The sequence below is a fragment of the Cololabis saira genome, chromosome 19 (assembly GCF_033807715.1).
Source record: "Cololabis saira isolate AMF1-May2022 chromosome 19, fColSai1.1, whole genome shotgun sequence".
Classification (NCBI taxonomy): domain Eukaryota; kingdom Metazoa; phylum Chordata; class Actinopteri; order Beloniformes; family Belonidae; genus Cololabis; species Cololabis saira.
The window spans coordinates 23,429,007-23,451,556 of record NC_084605.1 but is presented as its reverse complement, the minus strand read 5'-3'; the positions used below and the strand labels follow the sequence as shown (position 1 = coordinate 23,451,556).

The 22,550-nt window shown below is 40.0% G+C and overlaps 1 pseudogene; it reads left to right on the top strand.

Moving 5' to 3' along the window:
• The first annotated feature begins 4,041 nt into the window (after window positions 1-4,041).
• Window positions 4,042-22,550, top strand: part of LOC133419104 (nicotinamide riboside kinase 2-like) — a 108,486-nt pseudogene continuing 89,977 nt past the window's right edge.

Below are 22,550 nucleotides of genomic sequence, written 5' to 3'. Positions count from 1 at the left end.
GGACCGCCTCAGGAACCGGCGCATCCAGGACCGCCTCAGGAACCGGCGCGTCCAGGACCGCCTCAGGAACCGGCGCCTCGGCGACCGACGCCTGCAGGACTGCCGTGACGAACCTCCAGCGCCGGGGTGGGTCCCGCTGTCGCTGGGGCCGCCTCAGGAGCAGTCGCTTGGAGGCCTGCAGCCTCTGCCTCACGGTCTGCCGGCTGCTGCGCCACCAGCGCCTCCACTGCTGCGATGTACTGCTCCACCTGGCCCTGCAACAGGGCTGCCAGGTCTGCCAGCGCCTGTGCCAGCGCCTCCAGGGTCTGCTCCCCGCATTCCTCCTCCACCCTGTCGGGCCCCACGTTGGGCGCCACTGTAGCAAGGGCTAGTGCTACGGGGGTCACCCGACAGGACAGAGGACACAGGGTTTAGTGCAGGAACTCCTTTATTTCAACCAGACACACGTGCACCAGCAGAACCTTCAGCAGAGCTCTCTCCCAGCCGCCCTCTTGCTGGTGTGCAGGGTGGAGAGGCTGATTGATTCATTGTGCCCAATCAGCTGGGTGGCTGCTCCTCCAACCTGCCACAATGAGTTCAGATGTACCATCAACTACGTAGCACTACATCCAATGTTATAAATTTTAACCTATAATTAAAGCTGCAAGCAGCGATGAATGGGCCCTCGCATCCTTGTGCACGTTCAGGCGTACTGCAGTGGAAGTGCTTGTATGACTTGCATGTAGATGTCTTCAGGCCTGGACATTTAGCGGATGACACACGACTCTCTATGTCAAACCATTCAAAAGTTATGGCAGAAAATAGGGATTATAAAATATCGACCAATCAGAAGAAGGGCCGGGGCTAATTCATGGCCATGAAGATCAAGTTCTCAATACCGACTTCGATGACACCACCCACGACTCTGTATATGAAACCATTCAAAAGTTATGGCAGAAAGTAGACTTCAGGATTTTCTAATGCTTGTCAATGGAGCTGAAAAAAGTCCAAGTTCTGGTCTCTGTGGGACTGATACTCAAACAGTCATTGGCTCCTCTTAATTTAAGGGGCATGTCTTACAAATAGGTAATGTTTTATGCACATCAAATCAGGAAAAAGTTAAAAGCTGTGTTGCTTGGCCTTATAATTCCCAGCACGTATAGAAAACGTCTTTACATTAAACTGTTTGAAATACTGTGGAAGGACCTTTCGAAAAACCCAATGAACTGAAGCAATGTAGTTATAAAAATTGGCCTTAATTCCTCTGCAGCAATGTGAGACTGAAAGTTATACAGGAAATGATTACCTCATATTATTGCTTCTTAAGGTGAATCATAAATCATAAATCTTTTGAATTATGGGGATTTATTTGGCTTAATTTTGGTTCAATAAACAATTATACCGGTAAAAAAAAAGAAAAAGGTAAGTGTTTTTTCTGAGATAGTCACATGAGAAACTCCACAATTTATTTTGTGCAAGACTATAGTCACTCTCTGCTGTAAAGGTGGGATCCGACTGAAATCCTAAACTGGAAGTGTGATGGCTTATAAAAAAAATAGAAAATTTTGAATATAAAATTGCATACTGATAAAAAATGAAAAATAAGCGCACTTAACCTTCTATTCTTAACTCAAAGATAAGCTGCTTTTTTTAGACACTCTTCCATCCTGCTAAGTTTCAGGAACAAATTAAGCTGAAAAGGAGCATCCGTCCAGACTGCGGTTTCCTCTCAGTTCATTTATTGTGACCATCTTTCCAAGCCAGAGTAACTGTTGGATAATACATGTCCACATCTGTCTCAAAGTGCTCATATAATTTTAGGATTTCGGGGGGTTGTTTCCTGTTATTGGGTCAGATTACAATTGTTAGGAACCTCACTGCAATTTCCTCCGCAGTGGAGTGAAGGGCTCGTTTGCACTCATTTCATGTGATTATATTATGTGGATGCAAGTTCAGATGGCATCATTCTCACCTGGCAGAATGAGACCCACTGATGGGATAAAAGCTCCACAGACTTTAAAACATACATGGTTTGAATGGGCCTCTAAAAACATGGAGCCTTACCACTTGGCACCATCTAACCATCTGACACCTGTCTGTTAGCAAATTTAACTCACCAAAGCTGGGACAAAATAAGAGGCCAATGATAATGTCATTAAAAAAAACTTTATTGTGGTCCATGTTTCTAAGGTGATATAAAGCTTAAAAAAGGTTTTGGATGAAGAGATTCTGTGGGGAAAGAAATTTGCCAAGATACTGCCAGCATATTACAGTAAATGACCCTGCATGGGAATAAAAATGCAGACATGTTATATAACTTCTGGTAAAGTTTTTACTTTAACTCCAGCCTCCTTCAAAAGGGTAATCATGTTTTGTCATGCTGGTTGCTGTAAGAGGAATAAATGTTGTTGGTGCCTGTATACCAAGTTGTACTTTTATTTCATTTCTTCAAACCACAAGCAGCTCTAGTGCTATGACTAACACTTAACGCTGAACGTTCAGGGTGATGCTACATTTCCTACCATGTTTTCAGATATAACAAAAACAGGCTGCTAGTGGACAGACCCCAATACAATCATGACACATCCTGTTAGAGCCAATTTTGTATTGTGTTGTGCTCCCCATTTAATAACTTGTGTGGGTATGTGAATTGTTGTAGTGATATTTTTGCACAGTAAGTGGTATATGGAGTTTAGGGTAATAGGTTTCATAAAGGTGAGGCTAATCACGGGCAGGTGTGCTGGTTGCCGGTGAGCACACAGTTTTTTGACCGTCTTAACTTTGGCATTGCATTGTTGCAGTTTTTGGTCTTACAGCTTTACTGGTTTTCATGTTATAGCTTTATCTCTAATTTCTCTAATTTTATTTATATAGCGTCTATTACAACAGAATATTGTGCATGTAGTTCGATGTATAAAAAGGAGCTCGTGTGTACAAATAAATACCCTAAATAAATAACAGAGGATGTTTGATCATTCATTCAGCTGAGGGGCTGCCTAAGGAGACCTGTCATCTGTTACATCTGTGTAAATCAGCGCCTCAGTGACTTGTAGGTTTTTTCTTGTTTGTTTGGGTCAAATCAAGTCAAGTCACAACACATCCATTATGGATGAGTTTCAGAAACATCTTTAGTAACCACTGAAGGTCCTTGGCTTTATGGCTGTTTTTAGCTCCTGCATTTGTTGAATAATGATATTTGTATTAAGATTTTAAACTAAGGGGTATAAATATTTAAATCTTTTGAAAACCGCATATTATATTTCTTATTAATCATCCAACCCTCAACCAATGTAGGCTACTTTCAGTATTTTATAGACTAAGCATGGGTATCATGTGATGTCACATTGCGGTCGCGGCGCCATCATTAGAACCCACTTCCAATATGCCCTCTGTCTGCTGTGCCGTGGGCTGCGATGTCAGTGATTGTCAAAGAAATGGCTCAACCTTTTACAATATCCTCAAAAACCGGGTTTTGTTGCCATCAGGCGGAATCCCTGAACCCAAATATCGCAAAAACCTTTTTATGCTCTCATGAGGTGGCTTTTCAGATGTGTCGATAATCTAGTTTATAGCAAAACTGTTATGGAAACATTTTGAACCTTTCCACATCTCTGGCAGCACTGGATGTGACGTAGCCGGTCAATTTGAAGCCATCAAAATCCAGTTTTCAGCTGTTTTTTGACTAAATTAACACAGTGTAGTTGTACTTAATAATTATGCATTACTGCATTACATAAGGGGTTCCCCTCTGAATAATCATCTGAATGATCATCTCTCAACGGCAGTAGCAGCAATCACAACAATTTCTCCAAGACTAATGACGTTTTTGTCCATCTTCAATGTTGAGATTTTCTTTTTCGTTGTTTGGAAGAAAAGTCTTGCATTCTGGATTTGGGGAGACTTGAATGAAAAACACACAAAGCCGACAAATTAATAATGCCGATGTAAATATGGCTAACACGTGTAGTATGTTCTTATGCAGTTTTTCATATTTATAACAGTTGGGTATCACTGTACAGCCTGCACTGTGGCAAACCAGATGCTTGATCTGATCCCGCCACCATGACGGTGAGACTTAGAAGATTTAGATACAGTCTAAGTCATTAATTTTAATCCCCCAAAGACTGGTGAGTAAACCAGGAAATGCCACTGTTCCAAATCTTCTGACGCAAGTTTCAGAACTTGAATTATCCTGAATACACAGGTCTAATGTACTACTAATATATATTTTTCTATTGGCCCTTGATTAGGAAAAAAACAACAACAGGGTAAATATTAACAAAATTAGCGTACTGGGTGAGATCTGCATCTGCTTGTGATGCAGAACTGCATTTGCATCTGCAATTGAGTTCATGCTAAACCTCAGCTGCAGCTTAAGGCAAAAAAAACAATGTGGTTAAAGGCGTCACATGATTGTGTAATGTCACGCAGGGGTACAAGACGGGGTTAAACTCTGAATAAGGACATTGTAAAATTTGTTGTGGAAATGAACAATGCACACTGTAATAACAGCCACATCTTAACATACTTTATAAGTTGTTTTAAAACCCGTTCCACTCCAGCAGAGAAGCAGATGGGCATTGGAAATAGGCTGGGGCTTAAAGGGTTAACCCCTTCCCCCCAATGGACCTGGTACCGGGTTCAGCAGCTGTATGCACCAGTTCATGTGTGGAAAAAGTTACTCAAGTACTGTCAGGGTATATTCTTTCAACTATTTCTCAAACAAGAAGCCTCAAAGCCAATATGTCAAAACTCCAAGTACAAAGTACTAAGTCAACAAAGTATTTGATTTATAACAACTTAAAAATACATAGGCTATGCAACAATGATGGCGCCCCCAACATGAGCAACACCCGCAACATAACGCAACAGAACGCAAGATCAATTTTCTCCACCCCAACGTAGTGGGTATCATATGAAACTAGAAAAGCTACACTTTCAGATGATAGCAAACAATCTTTTCTGGGCCAACCACTTCATGCCAATCTCATAACAAACCGAAAGTCAAAATTCACATTTCACAGCCAGCACATCAGATTGCGTGTTCATCCCACACTACGTCAGCAAATCCCAAAGCTATTCCCACCAAAAGCAGTATATTTGATTTCTTTACCGTTTCGATGTCATTTTCAGTCTATCCACACCATTCTTTGACCGAAATTCACAATTTAATCCTTCATAATAGTGAAACTGCTTCATCCGCCATCATTTCATATCTTGCTGGTCGCGGCCATTTTGTTGACTTCTCGTGGCTTTTGGGAATTTACATAAACTTTGTTGACATTCTACATGTCGCGAGCTTTCAAACGAGATATTACACTTGAACGGCACTTCATCCATCAGGCTTCTACCGTTCAGCGTAAACTCGCGCGGCAGCCATCTTAGATCAGTGACGCACTGAGAGACCCACAGAGCACAGTGATTTTTGGATTGAGATTTTACATTTACGAAATCATGTAGCATCAAGTCATCAAAGTATTTTATAGCCATATTCCCTTCAAAGATGTCAAAAGCACATTTGGCACATATTGGCATAGTCTAGGTATCCAAGTGCCCAAATAGAAAGTCTGCCTGGTACTATCCACACTAAAACCTTTATAAAATCTATGTGTTTTAAGCTATTTTCATGTAACTTGGTACAGTTGTAATCAATTAGTTGCTGAATCCAGGCAGTGGTATCTTTATAATGATATGCATTGCTATCATGGTGTTTTCCAATGTGCAAACTAAAAAAAAATTTGACGGGGATCAAAATGTCATCTTTTTTCTTTGGTTTATCACAATTTGCTCTGGCATTTGAACATTCACAATTCACAACACTGGAAATGTATGCTGTGAGGTCTTCGCTATCCATTGAGACCAAGATTATGCATATTATCCTTATAATCGTGGAGATATTGGCCGGGTTTCCCAGATCAGTTAAGTAGTTCTTAACAGCGAAAGACTTCTTTCAAACCTTCTTAAGGAGCCTGTGAAAGAAAATCGCGTTTCCCAGAGTTGCTCTTAGCTTAAGTATCTCTTTCATTAAGAAGGAAATGAAAGATGCTGCTGACCCAGTCTTTACAACCATCTTAGTGAACAAAGACTCACAGATCCAGCCGCGTCAGGCAAATCAATATCACACCAAGCAATGAGATATTAAAACAATGCACCCCGCACAAATTTTGATCTATTTTATACTTTAGATTTATATTGTTTAGCATTTATTGGTGACAGCAAAGGAAAAAAAAAAGAAAAATAAGGAATAACAAGTTCCTGTATATGCTTTATGCTTTACGCACAAATAAAACGATCATCATGAATATCATTTATTTGATAATTTGGCTGCTATATTCTCGCTGCAAATCAACCGCGTCACCGCGCGAAGCAGAACTGTTTTTATGAACGCATTCGTGCGTCAGCACTTCAGTCCCCTGGACGTGTCGGACCGGGCTGTCAGACCGGGACACCTGCGCCGTGCCCGAGCCCGAGCACCTCTACGTGTGATGACAGGGAAGCAGCAGCTGAAGAACAGGAGCCTTTGATGAATCGTTCATTACAGTCTCAAATATAATCAATGGTGTCGGTTTATATCAAAGAATCTTTTTGCCCAGAAGAAAAAAGAGCGAAGACAACGACCCATAACTATTTTCTTCTCTTGAAAAAACCTGCACCGGATAAAAAGGATAAAAAGGATAAAAAGATGCTGCAGCGCGAGTCGGGATGCAGGGTCTCAGAAGAGGAGGAATACGTGCGAGGCGGGGCTGATCTCTGCAATCTGAAGCGCTCTATAATTGTAAAAAGAATTTCACTTATCACGGGTTCTTTTTGGAACATAACCCCTGCGAAAAACCAGGGATTGCTGTAATTCCACGTTGCGATTTGCGAAACTCGCCTTCTCTTGGCTCATGTTTTTGAACACACACAAACGCCCACCCCGTTTCCTCCCGGTTTCTGCGTGTGGGGAAAAAAAGCCTCACTATAGCCAGAAATAACGGAGTAACGCACCGTTTGGATGAAAAAGGGTCATTGAATTATATTTATCATCTTAATTTTTTATTATAACGCACAGGCAGCAGTGAATTAGTGCGTTAGGCAGCAGTGCTGCGTGTGAAAATGCGCTGATAATGATCGGTGATCGATTTGCCTGGCATCGATTCATTTGGTTTCAGAACCGGACAGCTGCTCCAAAGAGCTTCTGAAAGAGCGAAACTGAAGGACGGTGTTAAGAAGTCATCTGGGAAACACCCGTATCTTAGGGTTCTCTCTTAGTTCAAACCTTCTTTGAACCTCTCTTAAATCCTTAAGAGAGGTTGGATCTGGGAAACCCGGCCATTGTTGATTTAATTTGAATAGGCCTATTCAGGTGAAATTCACCTCCAAAATCCCTAGGGTAAGTATTTTGAATTGAATTGAATTTGTTCATTTCGCCATTCTTTGTTCATTTTGCCCTTATGGCACATCAACCTTCATGATGCTTAATATCAGTCAAAATGTCAGTTATATCCTGCGATTGAAATGCATGAAACTTAAGGAGATGTGACATGTTTTGGTGTTGTAACTTGTCTATAAAATTAAATAAAAAAATGGGGCAATTTTGGTTCATGTGAATCATCTGTCCTCGTTCCACATCTTCTCTATTCTGGTTTTATTTGTTTTTCAACAAACTGAGGTAGAAATAATGCAGATGCCGCAAAACGTCTGGGGTCTTTACAATTCTCAAAGAATAAACCCACACAATTCAGGCCTGCAAAGAATAAAGACTGAAAATTTGAAAAAAAATAAAAAACTTCAAACTGCAAGAAACGTGACAGCTCTTATGTCATTCAACATTTAAAGCTAGTTGTGGTTTTGAGTGCTCCGCTGCATATTTTCAAGTCGGTAGGGTGTGGGCGAAAACTCACTGACATCTTACTATCACCCCATAAGTAACTCTGAACACACTTTTGTACATGTTTAGTGGTAAAGTGGGAGCAGTGAAGTAGAAATCGGGTGATGGTAGCTCTTTGACAAGCAAAGCGGCACCTATAAAATCCAACAAGCACACTTGCATAGGCCATAACTCTGTCACCACATAACAGGAAATCTGACATCAGCACCAGCACATCCTGTTTTTAATTTGAAAGTCATAGACAAAAATTATTGGTGGGTCAAGGCCTTCATCTTTATTCTTGAGAAATGTTTATCAGTTTTAGAAGGGTTTTCATTTGTATGTTATTAAATTGGTAAGTCAGACACTTTACGGGGGAGGAGTTGAAGTCAGTCACGGCTGCCCTGTCACTGATTCTGTTCATAATTTTTATGAATGTAAATTTCTAGGCCTGGGTAAGGGGGAAGGCCCATCTCAGGATTCCATCTCTGCTTTTTGCAGTTGATGCACTCCTATTGGTCTCATCAAGCTACCATCTTCAACTCTCACTGGAGAGGTCATGTCCAAATCTGAGACCATGGTTCCCAAAGTGGCCAGGTCATGGGGATTGTTTAGCAGTCACAGAACCTGGGGACCATGAAATCATCACCTTTCCACCCCTGTGATTGGTGAATATGAGGTGTTGGCCTTGAATGGTGCTTGGCTATAGTGTCATAGTGTCTCACCATACATGTTTTTTTGTATTAAGGCCAATCAACTTTGGTCTGGTCTTTTCTTGGGATATTGGTCCAGAAGTATTTCCGGATTTTCAGATGTGCAGCAACAGCTGCTTTTGAAAGATCATTGCTTGTGTTTTTCCTCTTCATTGTGTTTACAGACACCTGAATGCTCCTGATTGATCAAACTGCTAGCATCTGCTTTTACAGAGGTCTGCACACCTGTTGACGATCAATAATTACAGCACCTGGCTACAACTTATCCTCTTAAATGCCATGGATGCAATGAAACAAGACTTAGTTTTTCCAATGTGACATATGTATAAAGGGAGAACCATGAGTGTCAGCATCAGTGTTTGGCTGCAGGTATTTGAGACTCGACGTACTTCGATGGTAATTCATTTCAAATCGACAGTACATGCAAATAACTTCAGTCTTGTCCACCGAACCATCTGCATCTTTTTGAATCAGAATCAGAATCAGAATCCGAATCAGAAAAAGCTTTATTGCCACATCAGACATAAATCAGACGAGAGAACTGGCTCCGGTTTACACCGATGGCACCATTAATACGGACGCCTTGAAAGTGAACTAACCGTTCAAAAGTCCCTTTTCATTCTCCATCTTTCAATCCACCATACGTTTCCTCAGGCTACGGGTGCCGACGAGCGTCAAAAATGTTGCGCCTTTTTTTTTTTTAATCTCATGCGTTAAAAAAATTGTCTGCGTTAAAAGGACGTGAAGTTAACGCGTTAAGTTGGACAGCACTAATACACACACACACATATATATATATATATATATATATATATATATATATATATATATATATATATATATATATATATATATATATATATATATATATAGGGACTGGGACAGTTGAGAAGTGTTGGGAAAGGGAAGATGAAGAAATGTTAAAGGAATAAAGGAAGGTTCTATTTCTGTCATGTATATGGAAACTAAAAGCCATCATATCTGTTGTCTTCCACCTTTGAACCTCATTGTTTTTATACTCAATGAACTCTTTAGAGAAGAGATCGCTTGACTTACAACATTTTTATTTCCTATACTATTTCCTATAATATGAAGTGGATAAGGATATGGCAACAAATGTAGGAGAAACATGAGATCCTATGTCTGATTCAACAAGGACCTCAAGAACAGATGAGTCATTCGTAAATTTGGTTGCTGCTCAGTTTTAAAAGAATTGGTCACATCAAATTTGCAGGGCGATGGGCCACTCTGAAGGGTTTTTTGAGGGAGCTGGCTTCTGCTTCTCATTACTTTGAAGAGAGAATATCTGTTCTGAATACTGTTATAAGCTTAGAACATTTTTTGAAATGCAAGCCACCACATAGTGGCTTAAACCCTTAGAGGGCTTTTCAAGTGCAACAAAAAGGGAGACTTTACTGATATCCACTTTCAGGTGATATGGTAAGAATAGTAAAATGTAATACCTGAACCCAATTTGTCCTTTTGAAACATTCTTTTGAATTGATTCTGTCAAAACATTTTTGGGCGTGTGCCATGAAGCTGTATATTTCCATTGAACTTTCACTGTAAGTCAGAACTATGTTTAGCATGGCACATCCACAAAGGAAATGAAAACAATACTTGCATATTGTGATTTTAATTGACATGGTGAAAGTGTTGAAACAACTGCATGTTCAATCAGTTTTAGTTCTGTTTTCGGTTTCTGTCAACCTTTTAATGAACAGATGTCCCTGTTTGTGCAGCTGACCCAGCATTACCTAACATTTTTTTCAGGGCATGTATGGTTTTCTAGTACACTGCTTTATTTAATCGATAATAAGGGAAGGGTGGCAGAGTGGTGCAGTGATTAACACTTCATTACAATATACCTGGTTTCCGATTCAAACCATAGCCTCTCTATGGGGAGTTGGTATCTGCCCCCTTTGTCTGTGTGAGCTTTAATTACGCATTGTGTTAAATGGACGGGGCAAACCATTCTGTGAGTTACTGACAGATTTCTAAAGAGCGGTTTGGAAATCCAATTTTTAGAGCCCTGACCATCCTAAGGAGGCTGACTTTGCCCAATTCCTAAGTAATCCAAAAATGGCCAATCAGGTAGCAAAAGATAGTCTAGCAGTTTGTAGGAACATGCCGACTTTACTTCAGTTGTCACAAGCTCGTGTTCTTATGTAGATTAACTTAGCTATACTGTGATACTAACTTTACATTCATTCTAATCAAATTAATCTATCCATCCTATTATCAATCCTGTGGCTACAGAAACATCTGAAATGAGGACTCCTGGAGCTCCGGCCTCAGCTCCTGCAGGGCCTTTGTTCGATGTCCCAGCCAGTGCTGCCGAGCCACCTTTGTCCCTGGATACTTCAAGGTCAACCCCGAAACAGGAGCAGAAGTCGCCTTTTAAAATTAGCATGGTTATGTGGGTTATGGGAAAGATTTTAGTGAGGACCCATATGCAGGAGAGCAGGAGGCAGGAGTTCCCAAAAACTGTGATTTATTCACAAAAACAGAACCAAAAACGCTGCTAAGCAGGATCAAAAAACAGAACATGAACATAAATCAGAAAACTTTGAAAACCTGACAAGGAGAACATGGAGGGAGCAAACAGTACGGACGAGCAAGGAGCAGGGGAAAGACAAGACTAGATATACACAAAGGTTAACGAGACACAGGTGCAGACGATCAAGGCAATATCTCATAAGTGCTCAATTCTACATTAAAAAACAAATAAATACAATCAACCCAAAAAAGTGATTGTGGATGTGAAATCTAACCATTGAGACCTTAACTTATTTTTCTAGGCAGGCTGTACATAGGCGTATTTTTCCTGTAACATTGGACATTTTAATGTAAAGGTCAATTGAGACGAACTGACTTACTTTTGTACCGAGCCCCTTGTGGTCAGCTGAGGAACTGCAATTTCCACAATTGGTTGGTTTTCTACATGTACTGACAAGACTTTGCACTGTGGAATAAAAACTAATTAGTCAGGTACTTGGTTTTCAAGGTACATTTGTAATTCTACATTGAAAACAGATACAAGCATTTTTATGCTTATTCTGTGGTCATCTTCTGCACAGAGAAGGATTCGTTGTGGTTACCCGCAGGCTTCAGTCATAGGGCCAATCTTGTTCACTTAACCCTTTAAGCTCCAGCCTATTACAGTGCCTCTGCTCGTCTGCAGAAGTCGTCTGGAGTGGAACAGATATGCAGCACTTGGGAAGTATTATTCAAAAACACGGCATTCATTTTCATTGCTATGCTGATGATATATGGAGGATTTTTTGTGCCAAAATTAAATAAATAAATACATCATGAATTAATTAAAATGGGAATTAAATATATCATTAATTAATTGATTTGATTTGATTGATTTTGAGTTTTTATTTCGGTCCATTTGGATACAACATAATACAACATATAAAAGGTCCAATATTTTAAGTGGCACCGAAAAGGTATAGGCTGAAGCCAATGCTTATTATGCCTACCCTTTTATGAACCTCAACTCAGGAGGTTTTATACAAAACAAAACTAATAATTTGGGTTCAAATATTGAAAAAGAATGGATATATTGGACAAGTAACAGAGGTATCTAGACAAGAAGCAAAGACAAAAAAACTAAGACAAAAACAAAACATAAAACATACTATAAATTGCAAGGAGTGATAAATTCAGTGGTTTTTGCCTAGAGACTGTACAGCGCGGAGAGCAGAGGTTAAGAGTAGGGTGTGTAAAAAGAATTTAACATACCAAGTGGCTTACAGGGCACCTGGTATGCTTGTGGTGCTGCTTCATGAACCCCTCGGCTAAACGGCCACGGAGAGCGGCCATGCATACACTTGCTTCAAATTGCTACTTTCATGGTATTATTATAATATAATTATATTATATATTTATATTTATTTAATATTTTATTTTTTGAACTTATTTTTGAATTTGGTTACAGTAGTGTATAGTTTTAGTTAATTTTCTAAATGATTCCATAGCTGGACCCCCTTCACTGATATACAGTTGCTTCTAGTATTGGTCCGTACACCCATTTTCTTAAAGATACATGACCCCCAAAGTGGATATTTGGACTCCCTAACTTCAAACAGCTCCTGCATGCAGGGTGGGACTATATTATTGTGTGCCTTGTACATGATTAAAACTGTATTAATGTCCACTAGGTCCTCCAATTTTAGGCTGTTTGTTTTAATAAAGAATGGGTTAGTTGGAGGAAGGTAGTCTGCATGGTTTATAATTCGTATTGGTTTTCTTTTGCAGCATGTATAGTGGTTTGATGTTTGTTTTGTAGGTGTTCCCCCATAATTCCACACAATAAGTTAAGTATGGAAGTATGAGGGAGCAGTACAGTATGTAGAGTGTATTGCTTAGAAATGTTTGTTTTTGTGTTATTGATATGTAGTTTCCAGCTCAGTCTACTGTCTATGGTAATTTCCAGAAATGTATGTTTGTTTACTAGTTCAATCTCTACATCATTTATTGATAATTTCATTTTTTTGTTGGAAAAGATGATGTATTTGCTTTTGGTGAGGTTCAGTGACAGTTTGTTTACATCAAACCACAGTTTCAGAATGTTGAGTTCCCTTTCCACTGCATGCAGGAGCTGTTCGAGGTCTTTTCCGGCGCTGTACAGGCTTGTGTCATCAGCAAACAGGACACATTTAAGAAGAGGCAGTGCATTACATATATCATTAATGTACATAATGAATAGTTTTGGTCCCAAAACGGAACCCTGTGGAACCCCATGAGTTATTTTCAACAGATCAGAAATCAACATTATTCATATGGACAAATTGTTGTCTGTCATTTAAGTAGCTGTTAAAATTAAATGAATCATTAATTAATTAAAATTAGAATTAAATATGTCATTAATTAATTAAAATACAATTCATTTTAAGTAAAAAAATATATTTATTATTTCAGCATTTAATTAATTAATGAGACATTTAATTAATGATTTCGTGTTGCGTGTGAATCATGAAATGTAAAACTGTCAGTTTCACTCGTCAAATTCAGTGGGCGGAACTAACGCAAATCTGGTGGAATCCACTGCTTTGGTCTGCAAACCTGAAACTGGAGGTAGAAGAGGAAGCCTTTCTAAACATGGCAGCTGTGTGTTTGGAGGATTTTCGGGAACTTTGTAGAGAGTTGGTGAGCGATATCTTCGACCTTGCAGAGTATGTAGAAGCAGGACCTGCTGACCCAGAGCATGTAGCATGTAAAGCAGAGGAACTGATTGAAGTTGTTGGAGTTATTTCTGCACTTTCCCACCAAGATGTCGACCATAGAGTGAGTGCAAATTTAGAAGTTCTCCGCCGCTTTTCTGGTACCAGGGCGCAACAGGAGCATACAGAGGGACCAGGCCGTTTGGCATTTGACGTTCCGAGAGAAGTTCTGACACATCACGTTCTTTGTGGAATATCAGCCTCTCAAACTGCAACGATACTAGGAGTGTCAGAGAGGACCGTAAGGAGGCGCATTCAACAATACGGTTTAAGGTATTTACCCTAAATTCGTGAGTTTTCAGTTTATGAATTGCCAGTCTCATTCACTCAGAGAGGATATTACATTTAGTGTATAACGCAATGTTAATGTTTTTTGTTTGTGCAGAAAGACAGACTTGTATTCATCTGTGAATGATGAGGAGTTGGACCATATTGTGAGTGAAATCCACAGAAGACATCCAAACACAGGCTACAAGCTAATGCGTGGTCATCTGAATGCAAGAGGTGTGCGTGTTCCGAGTGAGTATAATATGGGCAATATGCAGTAATATATCACAACCTCTTGTGTGATATTGCTTTTATACAAAAGTTCAACCACAGCTTGTAGCAATGCTGCGTAAGGAAATGTTAATAGAGGGTGATGGAAAAAATTATTTAAGTAGGCTATCTTAGGCTATATAGCTCCGCGGAAATATTTCGAAAACCTGTGAGAGAAGTGATGATGTACTGTATCAGCACTCATGGAATGCATCTTGTCCAATCAAATTACCAGGTCGGAACGAACTGTTGTATAATTAGGGCCCGAGCACTTACAATGCGAAGGCCCTATTGTATCTGAAGGAATTTTTTTCCTCGTTTTTTTTTTTTTTCCTTCTTCCAACGAAATTAGGGCCTTTTTGCCCCCCTAAACGTGCCCCAAAAGTCACCAAATTTTGCGCGCAAGCCAGGCCTGGCGAAAAATTTGATATTTAATGGTTTGCATTAATGGGCGTGGCCTAATGGCTCAACAGCGCCCCCTAGAAAACTTTGTGCCTCAAGCCCCACAATACGGTTTGACGTACATGCACGAAAATCGGTACACACCTGTATCATGTCGCAACTTAAAGAAAAATCTATTGGCGCCATGGCCGAAACCGAACAGGAAGTCGGCCATTTTGAATTAATCGTGTAATTTTGCCGCAATTTATGCCATTACTTCGGCCGCTTCTTCGCCCGAACCGTAACATGCACCCAGGTGTGTTATACATCAAAATGTGTGTCTCGATCCTGCGATGATTCACATTACTTTTCTCAATCAAAAACGTTACCGTAGCGACGATAGACGCCAAAAAGCGCGCCCCCTCTTCATCTGATTGGTCCATATTTGATAGTTGCCCAAAAATCACCAAATTTTGCACGCAAGCCAAGCCTGGCGAAAAATTTGATATTTAATGGTTTGCATTAATGGGCGTGGCCTGATGGCTCAACAGCGCCCCCTAGAAAACCTTGTGCCTCAAGCCCCACAATACGGTTTGACGTACATGCACGAAAATCGGTACACACCTGTATCATGTCGCAACTTAAAGAAAAGTCTCTTGGCGCCATGGCCGAAACCGAACAGGATGTCGGCCATTTTGAATTAATCGTGTAATTTTGCCGCAATTTATGCGATTACTTCGGCCGCTTCTTCACCCGAACCGTAACGTGCACCCAGGTGTGTTATACATCAAAATGTGCGTCTCGATCCTGCGATGATGCGCATTACTTTTCTCAGTCAAAAGCTTTACCGTGGCGACGATAGACGCCAAAAAGCGCGCCCCCTCTTCATCTGATAGGTCCATATTTGAACAGTATCAGTATCATGTACATAGAGCTGTAAGTTCTCAAGCTAACGGATAATCACTAATAATACATCTTGTCTTTTGAACCTTTGACAGTATACAGTATATCTGCCTCTTCCCTCTCTGATTTTCACACTCTCTTTCCTATCTCCATCTTCCTGATCTACCCAACTGGCCTTCAGCAGGAGGGTCCCCCCTTATAAGCCATGACCTGCCCAAGGTTTCTTCCCTCTCAAAGGGGAGTTTTTCCTTGCCACTGTTTGGCTTAAGGTTTTCATCCTCCTACATGAGTTTTTACCTGCCATTGTTTATGTAATAATAGTTTTGGGTCTCTGGAAAGTGCCTCAATCACAGAACGGTGAAATCCTGAAAGAGCTCCGTTAATACAAGATCAAATTGGCTTGTTTGGCTTTGTTAGTACTGTACATCTTTGTGGTGAACTTGTGTGTCTTTTGAGGTGATGGCAGTTTACCTCCTTGCAAAGCACATTTTACTTTGCTTTTCATCAAGGACTGTGAATAAACGCTATATAAATAAAATTGAATTGAAATTAATTAACTGAGCAAGCACATTTTGGGTACACTCAGTACTTACGGCTTAGTTGCAGCACTAACTTGTGTTGTATGGGTAGGACGCAGTTAAAAGGTCATAAACTGATTTGGATGCAACTTATCAAGTGCTATGAGGGCCAAAGAAAACTGTGAATTTCTTGCTATCAGCGTACATCAGTACATTTGGTACATCAGCGATGTACCAAATGTCTTGTCATGTCTTTATTGCTGCTTATGGAAAGAAAATAGAGCATAGATAAGGCTGTAATTTTATGTGGTGTTTGTCATCTGTGCTGTAGTCTTATGCCACTTTTCCACTTGTACCTACTCAGCTCTACTCATCTCAGCTTGGCTCGAATCAACTTGGCCTGGTTTCTTTTCCATAACAATTCAGCACCTGGAGCAGAAGTAGGCGGGTTGGAGCGAAGGTGCTGTGACGTATTTGATTGTGTGATCTAAACAAAGAAGATAACACTAAAGATGTAAAACATGGAGTAGATGGTAGATGTGCTGCTGGGTCTGTGACTTGTGTTCAATATCAAGTTAAAAAATGAGAGTGAGAGAAGCTTCAAGCGGCAACGCTTTTTAATTTTTATTATTTTGTCTCGGCGCTGCTGAAAAGTCCGTTGGTAGCGGTAAGTAGCTATGAAGTGACAGAGCTCCTGGTAGATCTTCCTTATCCTGTCGTTCCTTATCGCCCGTCTAGATCCCTTTTTAATTCTCTCCTCAGCCACCAGGTTAATGAACATCTGCACCTCAGAGTTGGATCATGAAACAGACTTTTGAACTGCCGTTGCTGGTCGAATAAAATGAACAAGAAGCCACCGTCAGAGTCGCTCTTTCGCTGACTCCCAACCCCCCGACCAATTGGTGGTGTGTAGTGTGACGACGTCAGATACAACCCGACTCAGCCCGCTTGGAACCTCGGCAGAGTAGTTACAGAAAAAGTATCTACCCGGCACGGCTAGACCCCTAGTGGGAAAGCGCCAAACCGAGGCAAGGCGAGTCGGGCTGAGTATGTAGTGGAAAAGCGCCATTAGACGTGTGGTTAGAGGCTGAACAAGTTATGGCTGCAGAATGCAGCAACTGGCAGGGACACCGTGGTTAAATGTTCACTGTGTCAGTTCTGGTAAACTCATGACTTCACTTCACAACACTTATGACCTATCAAAACTCTCAAAATAAAATATAAAGCAGTCAGAACTCGTCAGCGAGTACATTCAGAATCAGGCACTGTTGTATCAATACGAAGAAGTCCTGCAAGGTGTTGTGGTGTGTTTGATCATAAAAACTGTTTTTGGTTATTCTCTGATCACAGTTAGAGCATGCTTTACATGTTTGCAAATATACAATAAATATTCACAGGCCTTATTATTGTGCTTATTAATGGGAATCAGGTACTTTGCATAAAGATCCAAAAGTGAAAAATGTATTTACTTGTTATTAATGATTTGACCAATTCACTGCTAAATAATTTTATCAAAGATTGAAGATGCTTTTGTTCGTCTTCAAAGTCGAGATCTTTTTCATTGTTTTGAAGAGACCTGAAGAGAAGTCCATGTTATGGAAAAAGACGATCATAAAAGAAAAAAAAATTTTCAATGGAAAAACCAATCCTCCCAGAGCGCTACGTTCATCGCAAATTCACTTGTGTTTTCTTTTGCCACAAAGGGTCATGGAAATGCAACTTGAGATAGAAATTGTGATGATCACATAATTCTGTGACCATTGTTAATGCAGCAGTATTCTTTGGATCAACGAATAATCCTACATTAAAAGGTCAAATATCTTGTGCTTTGTTAAGCAGTATTTAGCAAAGTTTGATTTGATTTAAAGTTTGAATTAAAATTGTATTTTTATAACAAGATGCAGAACGCCTACACACCACTACTGCTTATGTAGCCTAACCTGCTTATGTAGTCACAATAGTGGAAAGTTCTATCATTATAATGGTAAATTATCTGAAAATATCCACCAGATGCTTTGATTACAAATCAAACCAGCTGCTCATGGAGCATGGAATGGGGGTCCCTTGATCTGAGGAAACCCCAGCAAGGTTTTGTGAGCCTGCAGACATTTAGGAAGACCAAGTTAGAACAAACGACCATATGTGGTAGAGCAGGGTAAAAGAATAAGTTTAATGCAATGTCTATTTTCTGATGGGAATCAGTTGGATGTAATGAGGCAATCTAAATATATAATGATTTTTTATATATAAACCAGATATGAGAAAGTGCTTTACAAAACAAGCTTTGCACAATAAAACATATGGAAAATTTGAAAAAGAAACACAAGAAAACCTCACAGCGTGACAAAAAGGGGAGCACTTCATAAAGGCAATGCTAAGATCTCTCAGAGATTTTCTGCAAATTGGTGAGCGTTTTGGCTTACGCATGAAATAAGGATGAAAACATAATTGACATGTTTACCCTGCTTAGTTGGGTACATGAATGCCAGGTTTGTCCAGAGTAGGTGGATGCATTTTGTCATAATTGCACAGTTACTTTCTTAGCCGAGCATTAAACTTTAATTTGATGATGTACAAAGGACACCTGACCTGTGAAACCCTGTGTCATTAGCATCAGTGGTTCAGCTTTATCGTAATGACTTGTTTCCTAAAATATTTTCCATCAATTACTATATCTATTCAAATGTCTAAATCAGCACAAACATGCCAAAAAAAACTTTTGTCTGACTGTCCCCGTCTGTCTCTTGCGTCAACTAAGTAAAGCTTAATGGTACTGTGTTACATAACAACAGAGCTGAAGTGGACATATTGGCAGAAGCGACAAAGATACAGAAGAAAAAAAAATGAGGGAAGAAACAAGAAACACATAATGGGAATGGTTGACCAAGATAACAAGTAACGCTTAAAAGTTTATCCTCCACACCTGGGGGGGGGGCTATTTCAGCTAAATTAAGCCCAAAGTTTCTCTATGTTGCTTTAATTCATTTCCTTAATCTGAAATGTGTCTCACCTTGCGTACAAATGTTACCTACCCTAATTTAGGCCTTGGCATCTGAAGATGCATCCAATACAACAAAGACTGAAGGCAGCACTTTTTAGCCCTTTCCTTATTAGTGGTAGAGTTGCTAGTATTACATTTTTAAAACAAGGACTACATGAAGTCTGCTCAAATGAGTGGGTCAAGGCCTGATGTGGTTTCCATTTGTTTAAGTGATTACAGCATTTGCGATGTACTGGATAAGTGACCCGTAATAATAAAACAAACAACAATCTATACACGAATAGAAACTTGTATTCCCACACAGACACACAATACTGGTGAACACAGAACACCATTTTCTTTGGCTACAAGCTCATGAGGTCTGTGGTTAAGCTGCCAGGCGTCTCCACCAACCCCCAGCAGTGTCTGAGGAAAGACCACAAACCACCATGTCTTCTCAGCCAAACATCTATCAGCCTCAGGACAGGGAGAACCCCCCCCCGCCAATCACAGCAAACCAGAAATAATCTCCAAACGAGCTTGCGACACACTGCATGTTTGCAGGTCCTCCTCCATCTAAAGAGCTTCATTTTTTCCCTTCCCCAAACAAAAGCAGAACGACGTAAGCCCTCTGATGCCATACAAGTTAGATCACACTGCTTGTAAAACAGAACCCCTGGTGATCAAAAAGTGAGCGAGAAAATTACATGCCACACTACAACGGGTCAATGAAAGTATGCATGAGTGAGAGACAGGGAACGTGGTCAATTCAGTTATGAGGGTTGCTCTGTCATTTACTGGGGAGATACAGTACAGTATGTGGCCTGCGCATAAGCTGCCAGCAAAAACAAGGCTCAATACTGTTGAAATTGTATGTGCACAAACCAAATGTTAGATTCCCACAATCAAAAGCAACAATCCCTCCTCTACATCATGTCTTCTGTCGTTTAACATTCATTTAGGCTCAGTTATTTTAGTTCTCTCAGATGTTTCTTCTCAATACCTCTACAAGACCAAAAGCTTGTCACCACCTTAACCGCTGAGGACCTTTTAATCCGGCTTTGGCCAGCAGCGTGACCCCCCAAAGCAAAACTCATTCTTTATGCTTCTGGCTATTCAATTTCAGTCATATGAGACACACCTTCAAACGGATATCTCACAATCTGCATTCATTTTCTTTCTTTCACAATTTCCTGTTTTTTGGCCTCAGATGTTTTGCTGCTCTCCCTCAAAGCTCTTCCTCTCAAAAGTCACTCCTTTTGAGCAAATGTGCTGGATTCTGCTACATAACTGTTTCTGCAGTCTGATAGACTGTTACTTCCAAAAATGTCCTGCTGTCCGATGTGAGTCCTTTCCCTGCAGGCTTCTCTAGTCATGCAGGACTTTTCTATTTCAGTTCAATTTAATTTAACAGATATTAGGTCCAATTTACAGAAAAGAAATATCAAGGCACTTTACAGAGTAAGTTAAGTATATGCCAAACTGGTTATAATCTCATTACAATGAAATGCAATCCAATTACTGATGTATTTAGTGGATTTGGCTTGTTTGGTTTTTTGTTTGGAATTGATCACAAGTGGACAGACTTTAGTACAGTGTAAACACAGACCTGAGTGCATTTGAGGATGGAGTGAGATCCGATCTCTTGAACAACATTCAGATGTGGTCTGTGCCACATATGGCCACTCAGAAGGCCCGTCTAGATCATTGTGATCTTCCGCGGAGGTGGAAGGACATTCTCATTCCCGCAACAATGGCGTCATGTCGTGTGAAACAGCAAGCAGAAGCCTTAACGGTCAACAAGACACAATCACAACATCGTGGACTGTGCTGGTACCGGTTTTCTTGATTTCCCAAATGTAGTTCTTCTTCTTTTAATTCCCGCCACATCACATTTCTGTTTTGAGCTATCTGAAATCTTTTGCGGTCTTTCTGAATTTTTCTTTTTGCCACGATTACTGAAAAAATAAGTAAAATTTATGGTTTACTTAAAACTGTAATGTCAAGTGGGTCCAAACATCTGCATTAAGCAATTGATAAGATTTGTTTTACTATAAACTTAGTGAAGTCAAGTTCTCAAAAAAGTATCTTAATCATTTTGTGCAGTTATGTGGCAACACTTGACGTGAGTAAATCTTTTGTATTTATTTTTGAGTGTATAGGAACGTAGTGTTTTATTGTGATTTATTCCCATAAATTCATCCCATCTGTAGGCCTGCATCATTATTCTCCTCTCGTGAAATGTTTGCCATGATATAAGGATCCCTCGAGTGCAGGTGTGTTGTAGAAACAGCTCCTCTTTGGCAAGAACATTCTCCAAAGACATTTGAGATTGCAGACTTGCTCCCATACTTCAAATGGGAGCCGGTTTGGGTCCAATTTCCGATGCAGCCAATGGATTCTAAGAAAATGTAATGGAACACACTACAAAGCACAATACAAAAATTTTAATCTGCAGTGATGAACAATGTTGACACGTATTCACTTATGGCTGATCAGGTGCTTCAGGGAACCAAAGGTGCCCTCCTGCAAGGTTCTGGCACTGTTACATATTCAAGACTGGAGAAAAAGGACAAAACTGAAAGAAGAAATCATTGAAATGGTGGTTGAATCTTGTTCTTTCCCCCCTACACTTGGTAATTTTGAAGACAACTGTAAGTTCCTGTATTATCACTTTCAGATTCAGAAATCTCAGTCCAGCTACTTGTTTGGCTGTTTTTACTTGGGTTACATGTGTTCAGTAGAGGTGGCCTCAATTTGGCCAAGTGGTGTGAAAAAGTCCTACATGTGGTGGAACACCACTATGGGTCCCAATTATGTTAAGTGCAATACAGCTTTCTCTGACCGCAGCACCAAAGGTTTACAGGGCTCTCATTATGCCCTTAAAATCTACGGTGAACCAGGAAGCAAAGAACCAGCAAACTGCTCCTCAAAAATGAAAAAATGAAAAGTTGTTTCTTGCGCTTTCAAAAGAAAACAACTCCTTTTGTTTGACATTAGCCGTGGCTGCTGTCAATTCCCAACTATTAGTGACCATCATTACAATTACATATACATTTTCTAACTTACAAATGCACTCAAAATCATTTTTGATATATAAAGCATCAATATATACAAGATGTTTTCAGGAGCAATCTTGTGCATTGGGGCTTATGATCAAAGATTACATGTAGATGACAACCAGAGTGGCTATGTGGCTAAATATGTCCCAAAGTTTTTCATATAACACACTGACAGCCTTGTTGGATTTTCCCCTCTTCTTTGAAATTATTGCACCTGAATTACATGCAGTCGTGTGCCAAATGTAGGACCATTTTTTTAATCCCATGCATGTTTTTTTTTTGTCTTGTTTTTTATGTAAAGCATAAAGAAATTACCTGAGTATTAGGCAAGTATAACCCCAGATGGGGGGGAATGAAAAAAGAACCAAAAATATAAAGTATTTTTTTTTATTTCATT